General features: G+C 44.0%; 1 non-coding gene across 1 annotated transcript; it reads left to right on the forward strand.

Annotated features, from left to right (window-relative positions):
* The first annotated feature begins 13627 nt into the window (after positions 1-13627).
* On the forward strand, positions 13628-13701 carry trnat-agu. Its single transcript has one exon. It is a non-coding gene; the product is annotated as a tRNA-Thr (tRNA).
* The last annotated feature ends 1900 nt before the right edge of the window (positions 13702-15601 follow it).

The following is a 15601-nucleotide window of genomic DNA, read 5'->3' on the forward strand; positions in this document are numbered from 1 at the left end:
AAAGCTATGCCCTCTAGTTTTGGACTCCCCCACCCTGGGGAAAAGACCTTGGTTGTTTACACATCTGTGCCCCTTATGACTTTGCAAACGTCTGTAAGGTCACTCGTCAAAGACATTTTTTTTATTTTATTGTGTACCAATTGTGGCAATTTTTCCACACAGCACCCACAGCCAAAAATGAAATTAATCATTAAGATTATCTGTATTCGTGGTGTTTGTAAAGGGACAAAAGTAAACCAGGCTAATAGGAAATCTTCCCTCTTCCTCAATACGTGTCTGGGGAAAATTGAGCACCTGATTGAGAGGGCAGACTAGATTTATTACTAATTCTGAAGGACAGCATTTTTGACCGTGCAGCATTCTACTCAAGTGTTAGTCTATATTCTGTGCTTATTTTTAAACGCTCAAGGATCAGAATCATTGACAGTACAACCTCTACCTAATGATCTGACAACAAATGGCCCTAATGGTGTGTTGCTGAGCTCAGATACGCCTCGACAACCAGCTACACACCGCAGTAGAGGCCCTGCAACCTTTCTAGGCTGCTGCACAGTGAGTCCTGGTTACATAACAGGAAATGCAGAGTAGAGATAATTATTTATTTTCAGGTTGGAAAACTGCAACTAGTGGATTTCCTCAGGGATCGTTGTGAGGTCATCAACAGTTTACAATCTAGATTAATGATTTGGACGAAGGTCTGAGAAGATTGGAGCTCAATTTGCTAGTACACCAGTATAGTCATCCAATAAGATGTCAAGTGGAGGCAGAGCATGTACAATGGGGTATAGACAGGGGATGTTAGTGAGCAAATTTTCGGCAATGCAAATAAGACAGTACAATGTGGGTTATGGGATGTTTGTGTTTTGTGGAAAGGATAAAACGGCAGTAAATTATTTAACTGGAGAGAGAACGCAAAGCTCGGTGCTAAAGAGGGAGTTGTGTGTCCTGGTACATAAATCATACAAAGTTCGTCTGAAAATTTCGCAAGTAATTTGGAAAGTAAATGGAATGGTGCTGTTTCTTGCAAAGGGTGCCGGGTATGATATTAGGCATGTTTCCCTGCATCCGTACAGGGCATTGCTGAGATTCCATTTGATGCACTCTCTGTAGTTATGATGCCCTAAACTAAAAAAAAACACAATGGCCTTTGAAACTTTTCAAAGATGGTTCTCTATATACTGTCCTGTGATGAAGGCATTATGTTATGGAGGATTAACAGTTTAGGCCTGAGAACGAGAAATGCTCTTGACTATATAAGATCTTGAGGAGAGTGTAAATGGTGAATACCTGACGGATATTTCCTCTTGTATGGGAGAATAAAACTGGGGAAATAATTTAAAAAATAAAACAGGTTCTGAGGAAGGATCACTTGACCTGAAACATTAATTCTAATTTCTCTTCACAGATGCTGCCAGGCTGCTGAGCTTTTCCAGTAATTTCTGTATTTCTTTCGGAATATGACACATTCATTTTAATATATTTTTAATATTTTTAAATTATGCAGGCACATATAAACATATCTTTAAAACAAGTGGGGCCATTTGTTGTGAAGGAAATGGCTCTGTGTATGACAACAGCAACAATACACCTGCATGGAGCAGGGAATGTGATGAAAGCATATAATTCAAACAATGTTCAAGGAGACATGTTGCAGTTTGGGGGTCAGATAACATTATTGTGCTATTCAACTCAGAGAGGGAAACAAACGTAACCCGCCTCAAAAGCAACAGCCTATTGCTCCCTCTCTTTTTCCTTGTTCCTCATCACATCAATGTATGAGAGCTGAAAATGCGCCAATCAGCTTTACCACTTGTGGAGGATTCATGCCGAGGATTAATTGGAGTCTCCCACTGCCTGAAGCAAAGGGAATTCAGCCAAATCTAACGGTTCCAGGAAGTAATCCCATTCCCAACAACTTGTGCGAGCAGAATAAATTTGGAAGCAGAATAACATTTGGGGCAATCACTCACATTTTCCCTTTTATCATGAGTTCAACTGACATGTGGACAAAGTTCTTTCAAATTAACATTTCAGTTTTCCATCAAACATACGTGTGTGTGTGTGTGTGTGCGTGTGTGTGTGCGTGTGTGTGTGCCTGCATGCGCGTGTGTGTGTAGTGTGTGTGCATGTGTGTGTGCGTGTGTGTCTGTGTGTGTGTGTGTGTGACTGTGTGTGTATGTGTGTGTGTGTGCGCGTGTGTGTGTGTGTCTAGTGTGTGTGTGCGTGTGTGTCTGTGTGTGTGTGTGTGTGTGTGTCTGTGTGTGTGTGTGTGTATGTGTGTTGTAGTGTGTTTGTGAACTGTGTGTGTCATTCTTCTTTCCATCATAGTTTGAGTAAATTTGTTTTGGTCATAAACATGTTGTTTTAGCAGATTAAAGAAAACTGCCTGATTCGTTCCTTACATGACCCTGACCCAGTCTGAGACCTATATCATTAGTCACATCACCAACCTGGTTACGTTTAAAATTTGTTGTGACCAATGGAGGAGTGGGGCTAGAAAAGGAAACAGCGACCCGACAAACCAGGGAACCATAGACCAGTGAGCCTGACATGATTGCTCGGTAAGTTGTTGGAGGGGATTCTGAGGGATAGGATTTACGTGCATTTCAAAAGGCAAGCATTGATTAAGGATAGTAAACATGGCTTTGTGCAGTGTAAATCGTGTCTCACTAACTTGATTATTTTGAAGAGGTGATAAAGAAGATTGATGAAGGCAGTGTGGCAGACGTTTTCCAAATGGGCTTCAGGAAGATGTTCAATAATGTTTCGAATGGGAGACAGATTAGTAATGGTAGTTCACATGGGATCCACGGGGAGATAGCCAATTGAATTCAAAATTGGCTTGAAGGCAGAGGATTGTTTTCCTGACTGGAGGCCTGTGACTAGCTGTGTACCACAAGTATCAGTGCTGATTTCACTCCTTTTCATCATTAATATAAAAGATTTGAATGTGAACGTCAGAGGCATAGTTAGTAAGTTTACAGATGATATTAAAAAGTGGTGAAGTGGACAGTGGTGAAGATTATCTCAGAGTGCAATGGGACATTGATCAGATGGACCAATGGGCCAAGGAGTGGCTGATGGAGTTTAAATTCGATAAATGAGAGGTTTTGCATTTGGTAAGGCAAAGCAGGGCAGGGCTTATACAGTTAATGCTAGGGTCCTGGGGAGTGTTGCCAAATAAAGAGGCCTTGGGTGCACGCACATAGTTCCTTGAAAGTGGAGTAGCAGGTAGACAGGATAGGGAAGGATACATTCATCACGATTGCCTTAATTAGTCAGAGCATTGACTGTAGGAGTTGGGATGGCATGTTGCTCCTGTACAGGACGTTGATGAGGCCACTTTTAGAATACTGAGCACATTTTGGTTGGCTCTGCTAAAGGAAGGAAGTTGTTAACCTTGAGAGCGTGCAGAAAAAGATTTACAAGGATGTTCCTAGACTGGATAATTTGAACTGTAGGGAGAGGCTGAACAGTTTGAAGTGTTTTCCCCTGGAGTGTCAGAGGCTGAGGGGTGACATGACAGAGGTTTATAAAATCATGAGGGGCATGAATAGTCTGAATGGCCAAGGTCCGTTTCTCAGGACAGGGGAGGCCAAAAGTAAAGTGCTAAGTTTGAAGGTAAGGGGGGGAAAGACTTAGAAGGGAACATAGGGCAACGTTTTCACGCAGAGAGTGGTGTGTGAACAAAGAAAGTGCTGTCAGAAGTGGTGAAAATGTGTGCAATTACACAGTTGAAAAGTTTCTTGATTGGTAATGAATAGGAAAGGTTTAGAGGGATATGGACCAAATATTGGCCAATGGAAATAGGTCAGATTACTTATCAAGTCAGCGTGGACAAGTTGGACGAACTGGTCTGTTTCTGTGCTGTGTCACTTTCTGATTCTATAAGATGGATGAGAAGGAATTCTAAAAGTGCATTTGGAGTGGGAATTCTCTTCCACAGAAGTCTGTGGTGCCTTTCTGTTGAAATTTATTCAGAGCTAAGGTAATGAAATAGTTGACAGATGTTAAGAAAACAATTTATTTAAACACTGTAGTTAAAATACAGCCAAAGAAAGAGGAATTTAGAATAACCTAACTCTGCTGGAACATCTAACAATGTAATTGTTACAGCAACTATTACTAATTAACTGTTCCAATATGGTAACAGCCCATAAACACACACTTTGACAAGAAATAAAAGTCAGACACAGGTTCTCATATGCAGTTCTCCAATGCAGGAGGAGTACAAATCATACAGAAAATTCTGCAGCCAGAGAACATTCACTAAAGCTTCCAATTCTGTTGAGACCCCAATAGCTACTGATGCAACTGAAAAGCAAAACTCCAAAATTCTAATCTGTGAGAGCTTGTCGCACTCATTCAGGCTGCGTTAAAAAAAGTCTGAGGCCTCTCAAGCTATTTACTCAAGTGGTCTTAACTAGACAGCTTTGTGCTGCTCGTTCAATCCCTCTCTTAAAAGAAACCAGGACAAATTAACATCTTACAGTTGCAGCATTGTTACACTAGTTTGCACAACGAACTGTTACACAGGAACCCGGGGTAGCCCAATTAGGCACTTGACACTGTTTGTACAGCCCCTTGAGTCACTGACATGCGAACAGGAGGAGGCCATTGAGCCCCTACAGTCACTTACATGGAAACAGAGTGAGGTAACTGATGCTCCAACATGACAAGCAAAGGGAACAGAGGCTGCACAGATAGTCTGCTTCACATAGTTCCTCATGCGTCCATTGCTCATGGTAAACATGTGGTACTTTAATGTAGTTTTACAGCAGTGAGGTGGGAAGCCTAATGTTTTGTGCAAAATGTCGAGTTGGCATCCTCTGAGAAGACAGACTTGTGTTCTCTATGGAGATCAGAATCTGGTTGGAATGGCTAACCATTTCAGAAGGAGGGTATTATGGCTGATGTTGGCATTGTGAACAACATGACATTCAGTGCAGGGTCACACGTTAATGTAGGGAGAGTTCATTCAGAGTCAGCACTTCTCTCTCAATCGCTGTGGGGCTCCATGTCATTTTACATGTAAAATCCACATGTATTTACATGGGTAATGTATGGAATTTCTCACCCTATCAATGTCTTTTTTGGACATAAATGTTCACCACCAACACTCAATTTTTAATGCAATTATCTCTTATTCTCTCACAGCGCTACAGATTAAACACTCAGTTTCTTCACTCTCTCCTCATGGTACCATCATCTAAGGGATTAGACTGGTGATACTTGTTTGTACCGTGTCTGTGGCAAGGAGATCTTTCCTTAAAAAAGAGATCAAATCTGTACACGATGCCCCTAAATACTCTCTCATCAAGGCTCTACAAGTGCAGAAAGATGGTTTTATTTATTATTCTTGAATCATCTTACAATGAAGGACAACATACCATTTACTTCCCTCATTACTGATACCCCTGTGTGTTCTATTTTTGGCGACCAATGATCAAGGACATGCAGGTCCTTTTGGACAACAACACTTCCCAACCTCACACCACTTAATCATTACAAAATGAGATGTATGCTATTGCTGGCCACATTCAAATTGTTTGTTTGCCTTTCAAATTACTGTGGTCCAAACACTGATACATGTGATACCCCATAAGTAACAGCATTTAGTCTGGAAAAGAGCTCGACTCTCTGTATGGTCTCAACTAAACAATTCTCAATCCATGTAGTATATTTCCCATTACCCCTGGACTCCAGCTTTACACACTCACCTGTGTGAAACCATGTCAAATGTATTCTGTAAATTCAAATACACCACTTCCACTGGTTCTCATTTGTGGATGCTTCAACTATTATATGCATTATACTAAGTCGTACATGCACTGGACAAAAGACCACAACACACAGGAATTGCCAAAACAAATTCGAAAGTACATCTATTTCTGTCGATATTCTAGTTTTCTCTATTTTTACATCTCATCATCCATATTCTCTCTCTGTTTCTCTCTCTCTCACATACGTTACATATATTGAGTTAATGAATAATCCAATCTTTCTCCATGTCTTGTCTCTCAAACCTCCCTCTTTCAGTTTAAATGTATTGCTCACATTTGGATGTGACACGATTATAATTGTGTAATGAAACTATAAGAATCATGAGAGAGGAACTGGCCAGAGTAAATAAGACTAGAACCTTAGCAGGGAAGATGGTGAAGCAGCAATGGAAGACATTTCTGGGGATAATTTGGACACGCATCTGAAATTTATGGACGCTTTAATTAACACAAACTCCACAGGTTTACCAAAGATGACTTCCCTTTCCTGAATCTAAGTTTACTCTGCCAAGTCATATCATGATTCCCCAAGCGTCTAGATTTCACCGCCATCATAAAAGATTCCAATATTTTCCTCATAACAGACATCAAGTTTTCCTCTACATCGGGGAAACTAAGCGGAGGCTAGGGGACCGCTTTGCAGAACACCTACGCTCGGTTCGCAACAAACAACTGCACCTCCCAGTCGCGAACCATTTCAACTCCCCCTCCCATTCCTCAGACGACATGTCCATCCTGGGCCTCCTGCAGTGCCACAACGATGCCACCCGAAGGTTGCAGGAACAGCAACTCATATTCCGCTTGGGAACCCTGCAGCCCAATGGTATCAATGTGGATTTCACAAGTTTCAAAATCTCCCCTCCCCCTACCGCATCCCAAAACCAGTCCAGCTCGTCCCTGCCTCCCTAACCTGTTCTTCCTCCCACCTATCCCCTCCTCCCATCTCAAGCCGCACCTCCATCTCCTACCGACCAACCTCATCCCGCCCCCTTGACCTGTCCGTCCTCCCTGGACTGACCTATCCCCTTCCTAACTCCCTACCTACACTCACCTTTACTGGCTCCATCCTCGCCTCTTCGACCTGTTTGTTTCCTCTCCACCTATCCTCTCCTCTATCCCTCTTCTATCCGCCTCCCACTCTCTCCCTATTTATTTCAGAACCCCCTTCCCCTCCCCCTTTTCTGATGAAGGGTCTAGGCCCGAAACGTCAGCCTCTCTGCTCCTATGATGCTGCTTGGCCTGCTGTGTTCATCCAGCCCTGCACCTTGTTGTCTCGGATTCTCCAGCATCTGCAGTTCCTACTATCTCTGATTCAAATTTTATTTTATTTTGTTTTCCCTCCCACTCCAGCTTTTATTTGGGTCATAACAGCCACTTTCCATTGTGTAGGAACCAGAAATTCCAGAAGCTAAAGAATTTTGAATGGTAATCAATAATTCTTTCCAGCAGTTACAAGTTTTAAATGACATTTGGATAAGTACATGAAAAGGAAACAGGGGGAGAGATATGGGCCAAGCCCAGGTAAGCAGGACGAGGATAGTTTCGGATTATATTTGACATGGACTGGTTAGACTGAAGAGCTGTCTGACCCTGTAACTCTTTCACTAGCTCTATTACCACCTCCATGTATACTCTGGGATGTACCAGAGCAACGTACAAAACTTCAGTTCAATTAGTTTTGAGTAATTCCTCTTTATTAATTCTAATCTCCCACAGTTACTCATTTTCACAGTCACTCTGTCCTGTAGAATTTCTGGAAGATTTTCTGCATCTTCTTCTGTGGAGACAGAAGTAATGTATTCCACTTATCCCCAGGTCATTGGAGGTTAGGTGAAGAGAGATGGCCTCTGTCACCAAGTGAATACATTGGAGCACTGCACTTAGGAGATGATGGACATGGCACCCACTCCTGCTCGGAGAGTTCTAAAATCTAAACCGAACAATGAAACTGTCATTTGATGGCCATCAACGGGTTATGCTGAAACCAGTGACACAAAGCTGTGACCACCTCTTTTTAGAATCAAACTGGCTTCACACTTTTCAACTGGCATAGGTCCAGGTGGAGACAAGAATAAGTATACAATCAAAATTTTAGTAACTGCAAGTGTGGCCAGAAGAGAACTGCAACTGGAAAGGAGAAGATTCTAGTTTATTCAGAAACAGCACTGAGGCAGAAGTGAAAACTGGGAATATTATTGGTGATAAAGGGAATATTGTGATATAAATGAGCTCAGGACAAAATGGGCCATTGGTGGTTATGATCACTTTTGTTCCTCCTAAGATGTTTGTAAGTGAAGGTGAAAAAAGCCATGGAATAAGAATTGAGTTTGTAATTGAAAGTAAATACAATACTTTACATCTTTGCCAAATACAGAACATAGAAATTGAGATGCTGTTCACAAAGTTTTACAGAATAATTGAACAGACAAAGATAGAGAGACTTACCAGGAACACCAACAATAGCGAGGATGGGATAGTACCCCGCCTGAATAACCATCAGTACAGCTTCTATCCGCAATGTTAACGATACCCAATCGAAAGAAAGCCAGTAAAGGCCCAAGGATAAACCCCTGTCCATTGTTGGAACATTCCAATCTATTACTCTCAGATTCTTGTACATTGTTGTAACATTCCCGTCTATGGTTCTGAGATTCTGATCCATAATTGGAACAGCCCAATCTGCTCTACACAGATTCTGATCTCTCCCTCTCTCTGGAGCTGTTGATCCCAATCATGTTGAGGATGACACAGCCACTGATACTGTGGGATAACGCATTGGAAGAAACCCCTTATTAATAGAAGAGGGAAACCCTCCAGTGACAAAGTTAGTATCCATGGAGGCTGACATTAATTCGAGTCACGGAACAAACAGCTCCAGTTAACCCCTTTCACTCTGACACTTTTAATGTAACAACAATACCTGTTCTGGGTGGGATGCTGACATCGCCTGCTGTTGGTCTTAGTGCCCATCTCCAATTACTCTAACAATGACAGAAGTAAAGGAAAAAGGTGATGCTTTCTCTGCACAGGCTCGATGATTCTGCTGTGTTATCCACATGCGATGCCATATGTAACCGTTTTCCTAAGAGCCAATTGAGAGTTTGTTACTGCACTGAAGTCTTCTCCACCACAACAACTGCCAATCTAAAAACTGTCTCTGGACACGACTGCTTGGAGAAAGACGGGAAATGTGGATTTCGTTGAACTTTCTTCTCACTGCTCTAATTAGGCAACATTTTATCTTTAACACAATACTTTCAATAATTTGCTTCTAAAGTTGCAAACATCTGTTTTTTGCAGTTTATACAGCATTTCTTTACCGATTTTTTTGGCCTTAGCCCAAAAATAAACATTACGTTTCCAATTGCTTTGATTATTGGGAGTAAAGGGTCAGAGACAATATCTATGTGATTGATTAAGAAACAGTAAGGAAGAGGAGACAGTGGATGTGCAGACTGGACAGGAATAAAGTGATATCGCCCAGTAGCCAATATCTTCTCCATAGACGGAATGAAACAAAATGCAGACAAAGAAACAGGATAAATTTGGCTGAAGGAATGGTGAGTGACAATGTAAACAAAACATGATAGTTTGAAATGGAACGGAGGAGAAATGATTTTAGATGCACTGTTTAATCAGTGCGTGTGTGCAGATAGATAAGATTGTTCATATATGCACAAGACTTTCAGAGTTATTAACGGAGACATGGTGAACACAATATGATGCAGACGATGTGACCTTGTCTTGTTTGTGTCTTGTTAACATTGCACTCAATAGAGAGAACCCATCTCCCCCATTCACACCTTTATTTACTCCCATTGTACATCTGCTTCTCTTTCACCACAATTAAAAGCCCGTTTGTATTTTGCACTGCGCCCCCACACCCTCTGTTTTCTGTCACCCCTCCTCCACCTCTGTCAAGGTATTAAAAAGATCATTTTCCGATCCTTTCCAGTTCTGAAAAAGGTTCTCGCTGGACTTGAAACCTTAACTCTGTTTCTCTGTCTCCACAGATGCGTCTAGACCTGCTGAGTTTCTCCAGAAATGAATCGGCACTAACTGAATTTTCAACAAAACAAAGAACCGTGGATGCTGGAAATCTGAAACAAGAAGGAAAATTGCTGGAGAAACTGGGAGCTTTGAAAAGGCATCACTGGATCCAACAGCTTAACTTTGCTTTCACTTTACAGATGCTGCCAGACCTGCTTAGTTTCTTCAGCAATTTGTGTTTTCGAATAAATTCCAAAAACATGCGTCAAAGCTGCTCAAACGCCCTGTCCAACATGGATCACCATACACTGAGAAGTGAATGACAGCGCAAGGTGCACAAATACATTGGTTCCAAACGACACAACGCTGGCATCATTGACACTACAGAGCTCTGAATCATGGTCAGGGAGAGAAACATTCACTTTAAAAACCTTCCTACAGTGTGGAAACAAGTCCTCCAGCCTAACAAGTCCACACTGACCCTCAGAGCATCCCATCCAGACCCAGCCCCCTATTACCCACCTAATCTGCACATCCCTCAACACCATGGGCAATTTAGCATGGCCAATTCACCTAGCTCGCACATCTTTGGACTGTGGGTGGAAACCGGACCACCTGGAGGAAACCCACGCAGACACGGGGAGATATGCAAACTCCATACAGACAGTCGCCTGAGGGTGGAATTGAACCTACATCCCGAGTGCTGTGAAGCAGCAGTGCTAACCACTGAGCCACTGTGCCACCCGAAGATGCCCCTCCTGGACAGGAAAAGGTTCAGATGAATATGTTAAAGGGTTTTGAGGAATGTGACAAATTGGAGGCGTGACACCATGGAAAGACCGTCAGAAGAATGAGAATATTAAAATGGAAGTGTTACCACATCAGAAAACAGAGTAGGTCACTGCGTACAAGGGTGATGGGGACTCGGTCCGAATTGGGGGACAGGCAGCTGAATTACATTGCACTTATTGCAGCTCAAAACTGGGCATTCATGTGGTGATGTAAACCACAGCAGTAGCAGCAGAAGCAGAATTGTATTCCACCAGAATCTGTGACTTTTTGTCCCGGATAATCCCTCAGTCTATGATTACCATGAAGCTGATCAATGGTTCAGTGACGAGTGCAGGCAAACATGGAGGGGTCAGAACCATGTGTACCTGAAACTGATGGCAACCCGTTATGGCTACCGGATTCGGCTGCTTGCATTACAAACAGCAGAACTAACGCATTACAGACAGGACAAAATGATTGCAAGATCAACAGACCAACAATCCTGCTACAACCAGTCATAGATGGTGATGGGGCCAGTAGGAACTGCCGATGCTGGAGTCTAAGATAACAAGGTATGGAGCTGGAGGAACACAGCAGGCCAGGCAGCATCAGAGGAGCAGGAAAGCTGATGTTTCGGGTCTGGACCCTTCTTCAGAAATGGGGGAGGGGAAGGGGGCTCTGAACTAAATAGACAGAGGAGGAGGCAGTGATAGAAGGTCGATAGTGGAGCAGATAGGTGGAGAGAGGACAGACAGGTCAAGGAGGCGGGGATGAAGACAGGAAAGGTGAGTGTAGGTGGGATGTGGGGGTGGGTATTTATCATTGAGGTGGGAGGCATGGATAGGTGGGAGAAAAGATGGACAGGTCAAGGAGGCGGGGACGAGAGGGAGGGCTGGTCTTGGCATGAGGTCAGGAGTGGGGAGATTTTGAAGATTGTAAAGTCGACATTGAGACCATTGGGTAGTAGGGTTCCCTGGGGGAATATGAGGTGCTGTTCCTCCAGTTTTCAGGTGGCATCGTTGTGGCACTGCAGGAGGCCCAGGATGGACATATTGTCCAAGGAGTGGGAGGGGGAGGTGAAGTGGTTTGTGACTGGGAGGTCTTGTCGTCTGTCACGAATGGAGCATAGGTATTCCACAAAGCGGTCTCCAAGCCTCTGCTTGGTTTCCCCGATGTGGAGGAGGCCACATCGGGAACAGCGGCTACAGTATACCACATTAGCAGATGTGCAGGTGAACATCTGTTTGATGTGGAAGGTTTTCTTGGGGACTGGGATAGGGGTGACAGGGGAGGTGAAGGAGCAGGTGTAGCACCTCCTGCAGTTGCAGGGAAAAATTCCAGGGGTGGTGGGGTTGGTAGGGATTGTGGAGCGCGAAGGAAGTCACGGAGAGAGGGGACCTTCCGGAAGGCAGCTAAGGGTGGGGAGGGAAAAATGTCTTTGGTAGCTGGGTCAGATTGCAGGTGGCAGAAGTGCTGGAGGATCATGCGTTGGATCTGGAGGTTGGTAGGGTGGTACGTGAGGATGCAGGGGATTCTGTTTTGGTTGTTATTGCGGGGAGCGGGTGTGAGGGATGAGTTGTGTGAGAGACACGGTCACTGTGGAGAGGAAATTGCGGTCTTTGAGAAACGAGGACATCTGGGATGTCCGGGAGTGGAATGCCTCATCTCCGGAGTAGATGCGGTGGAGGCGAAGGAATTGGGAATAGGGGATGGCATTTTTGCGGAAGGTGGGTGAGAGGAGGTGTATTCTAGGTAGCTGTGGGTGTCAGCAGGCTTGAAATGGACATCGGTTTCCAGGTGGTTGCCAGAGAGGTCCAGGAAGGAGAGAGAGGTACCGGAGATGGTCCAGGTGAACTTAAGGTTGGGGTGGAAGGTGTTAGAGAAGTGGATGAACTGTTCGATCTCCTCGTGGGAGCACGAGGTGGTGCAGATGCAGTCATTGATGTAATGGAGGAAGAAGTGGGGGATAGGGCCAGTGTAGCTTCGGGAGAGGGATTGTTCCACATACCCTACAAAGAGGCAGGCATAGCTTGGGCCCATGTGGGTACCCATGGCCACGCCCTTTGTCTGTAGGAAGTGGGAGGAATTGAAGGAGAAGTTGTTAAGGGGGAGGACGAGTTCAGCTAAGCGGATGAGGGTATCAGTGGAGGGGTCTGGTCGGGCCTGCGGGACAGGAAGAAGCGGAGGGCCTTTAGGTCATCTGCATGGGGAATGCAAGTGTATAAGGACTGGACATTCATGGTAAAGATGAGGTGTTGGGGACCTTGTTATCTCAGAAGCAGAGCCTTTGGTCCAACTCGGCCATGCCGACCAGACATCCAAAATTAATCTCGTACTGTTTGCCAACATTTGGCCCATATCCCGCTAAACCCTTCCCATACATGTATTCATCTAGATGCCTTTTAAATGTTGTATTTATACTAGCCTCCACCATTTCCGGTGTCAGTTCATTCCATACATACACCATCCTGCGTGTCAAAACATTGCATGCTACGTCCCTTTAAAATCTTTACCCTCAAACCTTAAACCTATAACCTAAAGTTTGGACTCCCCTACCCTGGGAAAAAGACCCTATCACTACCCCTCATGGTTTTATTAACTTCTATAAGGTCACCCCTCCGCCTCCAACACTCCAGTGTAAATAGCCCTTGTTTATTCAGCCTCTCCCTCCAGCTCAACTGCCCCAACCTTGGCAACTTCTTTGTAAACCTTTTCTAAACCTTTTCATCTTTGCTCGAGCAGAGAGAATAGATTTGAATGCAGTTTGCGAGGTTTCGTCTGTGTGTATTAACGTGATTAATGGGTAGAGACAGGATGAACACATCTTTTTTATCTCGCCAGTTTAATTGCGAAAATATCGGTTTTAAAGCAGTGTAAGAGAGATTGTCTCTTTCTGCGCATTTTCACTGGAAACGTTCAGCTGTGAACTGTCCGTCTTTACAAAAGCGATCTTTGACTTAAATTCTCACGGAGTAACATTGAGATAGAAAAAAAAAATCAAGTTTCTGTGATCGAGTGTTAAAGTACATGAACATGTGGATGGGGCTTGGCTCCTGCCATTTGGCACCTGGCTCCTGCCATTTGGCGCCGTGGCTTAGTTGGTTAAAGCGCCTGTCTAGTAAACCGGAGATCCTGGGTTTGAGTCCCAGCGGTGCCTATGGCTTAGGTTCAGGGTGTGTTGTCTAAATTTCTGTAAAGTTGCGTGATTCCTAAAAATAAAGCTGGCTTGCTTCTTGCCTTTGTACTCATTGCACTGCTCCCACTCCAGTTGCCTGAGCTTAACCCAATTGGCAGTTTTGTTTGTTGCTGTTTTGTGAACTGTAACAACTAATAATTGTAGGCTAATCAGAGAGAGAAATGTTGATAAATATGCCAATTTGACAGATAAACCTGATAATTTCGCCTCACATTATATTATTGAAATGCATAACTAACCCAGTTCCAAGGTTACCTCTTTCTCTCCACAGATGCTGCCAGGCCTGCTGAGTTTCTCGGTCAATTCCTGTTTCTGTTTCAGACTTTCAGCATCTGCAGTTCTTTGACTTCTGTTAACTTAAATAATTTCTGGGACAAAACAGTCTGTCTACCGGCTCCACAGCTTCTTTCCTGCTCCAGAGAATCAGTCATGACAATAAACTGGCAGAATAGAACTCCCATTCCCTGACCGAAAAGGGAACTCAGCCTGCGGCGGTGAAAGCGCCAAATCCTAACCACCAGATCATCAGAAAGGGTGCTTCATACTCTCGTATCTTTTCTCAACAACACTGCTTCTGACTTTTGATTTGCTATCATTTTGGTTGAAGATCAGTTTCTCCCTTTCATCGAATCTTTGCAGCGTGGGGAAAAGACACCTCAGCCCATCGTGTCAGTTCCAGTCATCAAACCTCCATTTTTCTACACGTGGTTTCCAGCATTTGGCCCAAAGCCTTTTGTGTTCTGACGTTTCAAGTGCTAATCTCAATGAAATAATCCCTGTAATCTCAAATGTCACAACGAATGGGGCTGAGGTGGTCAAACTGTGTTAAAGCCTCCCTGAGTGTCTCAACCTCATTCTCACCCAGAGAGGGAGCCACACAGACACAACCCCGCGAGTGACAGAGGGCTCAGAATTATACCGCTCTGTGTGCTTGACGCCGACTCTCAATTCCCCCACAGAAGTTTTTCCAACAAAAGGCTGTTTTACGTGGAACACAAGTGACTTCTCCAGACAATGAGAACCGTTACCGTGAACTGGGATATGAAATGGAAAACGACTTGCAAAAGTCTCACAAGCTGCTCAGGTGCAACATTAAATTTCGAAAACTCACCAACCCAATCACTGTTCCCTGGGAATCTGACAAGACAGCTCCCGACAGACATTACCCACGAGAACTCACTGTCAATTTGAAAGGTGAGAAAAGAAAGGAAAACGCTGTTGTATGCACGCGAGCCAGAGAATACACAAACTTAAAACCTTCTGACTCGAAGGCAGACGCGTTACCCATTACAGCACTGGTACAAATTACGCTGCTGTGTGCCACAACTTGTCAAGTTGTGATGTTAACAGGGAGATAGACGGAAACAGGATTCACGAGCTAAACAACCAGCAAAGACAATCGTCGTCATTGTTTCACTTCAATGGTCCCCAGTTTGTGAAGCGGTGAATTTCACCGGCAAAGGAAACACATTTGTCTTCAGGCGCCTGCTTCAGTGTGGCCTGGTTCTCTGCTGGAGCTTGCCATCATTTTATTCACAGTCACTGCACAATTTTATGACTCACTCCAGTGAAATGTACTTTCATACTTTGAGTCACGGTCTCTTCGAGACCAAACGCTGAACAAATTAAGCGAGAAATTTCTGGTCATTTCTGGGCAGTGTTCTGGAATCACACGAGTTGAACGACACCTTTATTGGTAAAAACCAAAAGAACTGCGGATGCTGTAAATCAGGAATTAAAACAAAGTTGCTGGAAAAGCTCAGCAGGTGTGGCAGCATCTATGGAGGAGAAAACAGAGTTAACGTTTCGGGTCCGGTGACCCTTCCTCAGAACTTCTGAGGAAGGGTCACCGGACCCGAAA

Source organism: Rhincodon typus, chromosome 8, assembly GCF_021869965.1.
Source record: "Rhincodon typus isolate 14 chromosome 8, sRhiTyp1.1, whole genome shotgun sequence".
Classification (NCBI taxonomy): domain Eukaryota; kingdom Metazoa; phylum Chordata; class Chondrichthyes; order Orectolobiformes; family Rhincodontidae; genus Rhincodon; species Rhincodon typus.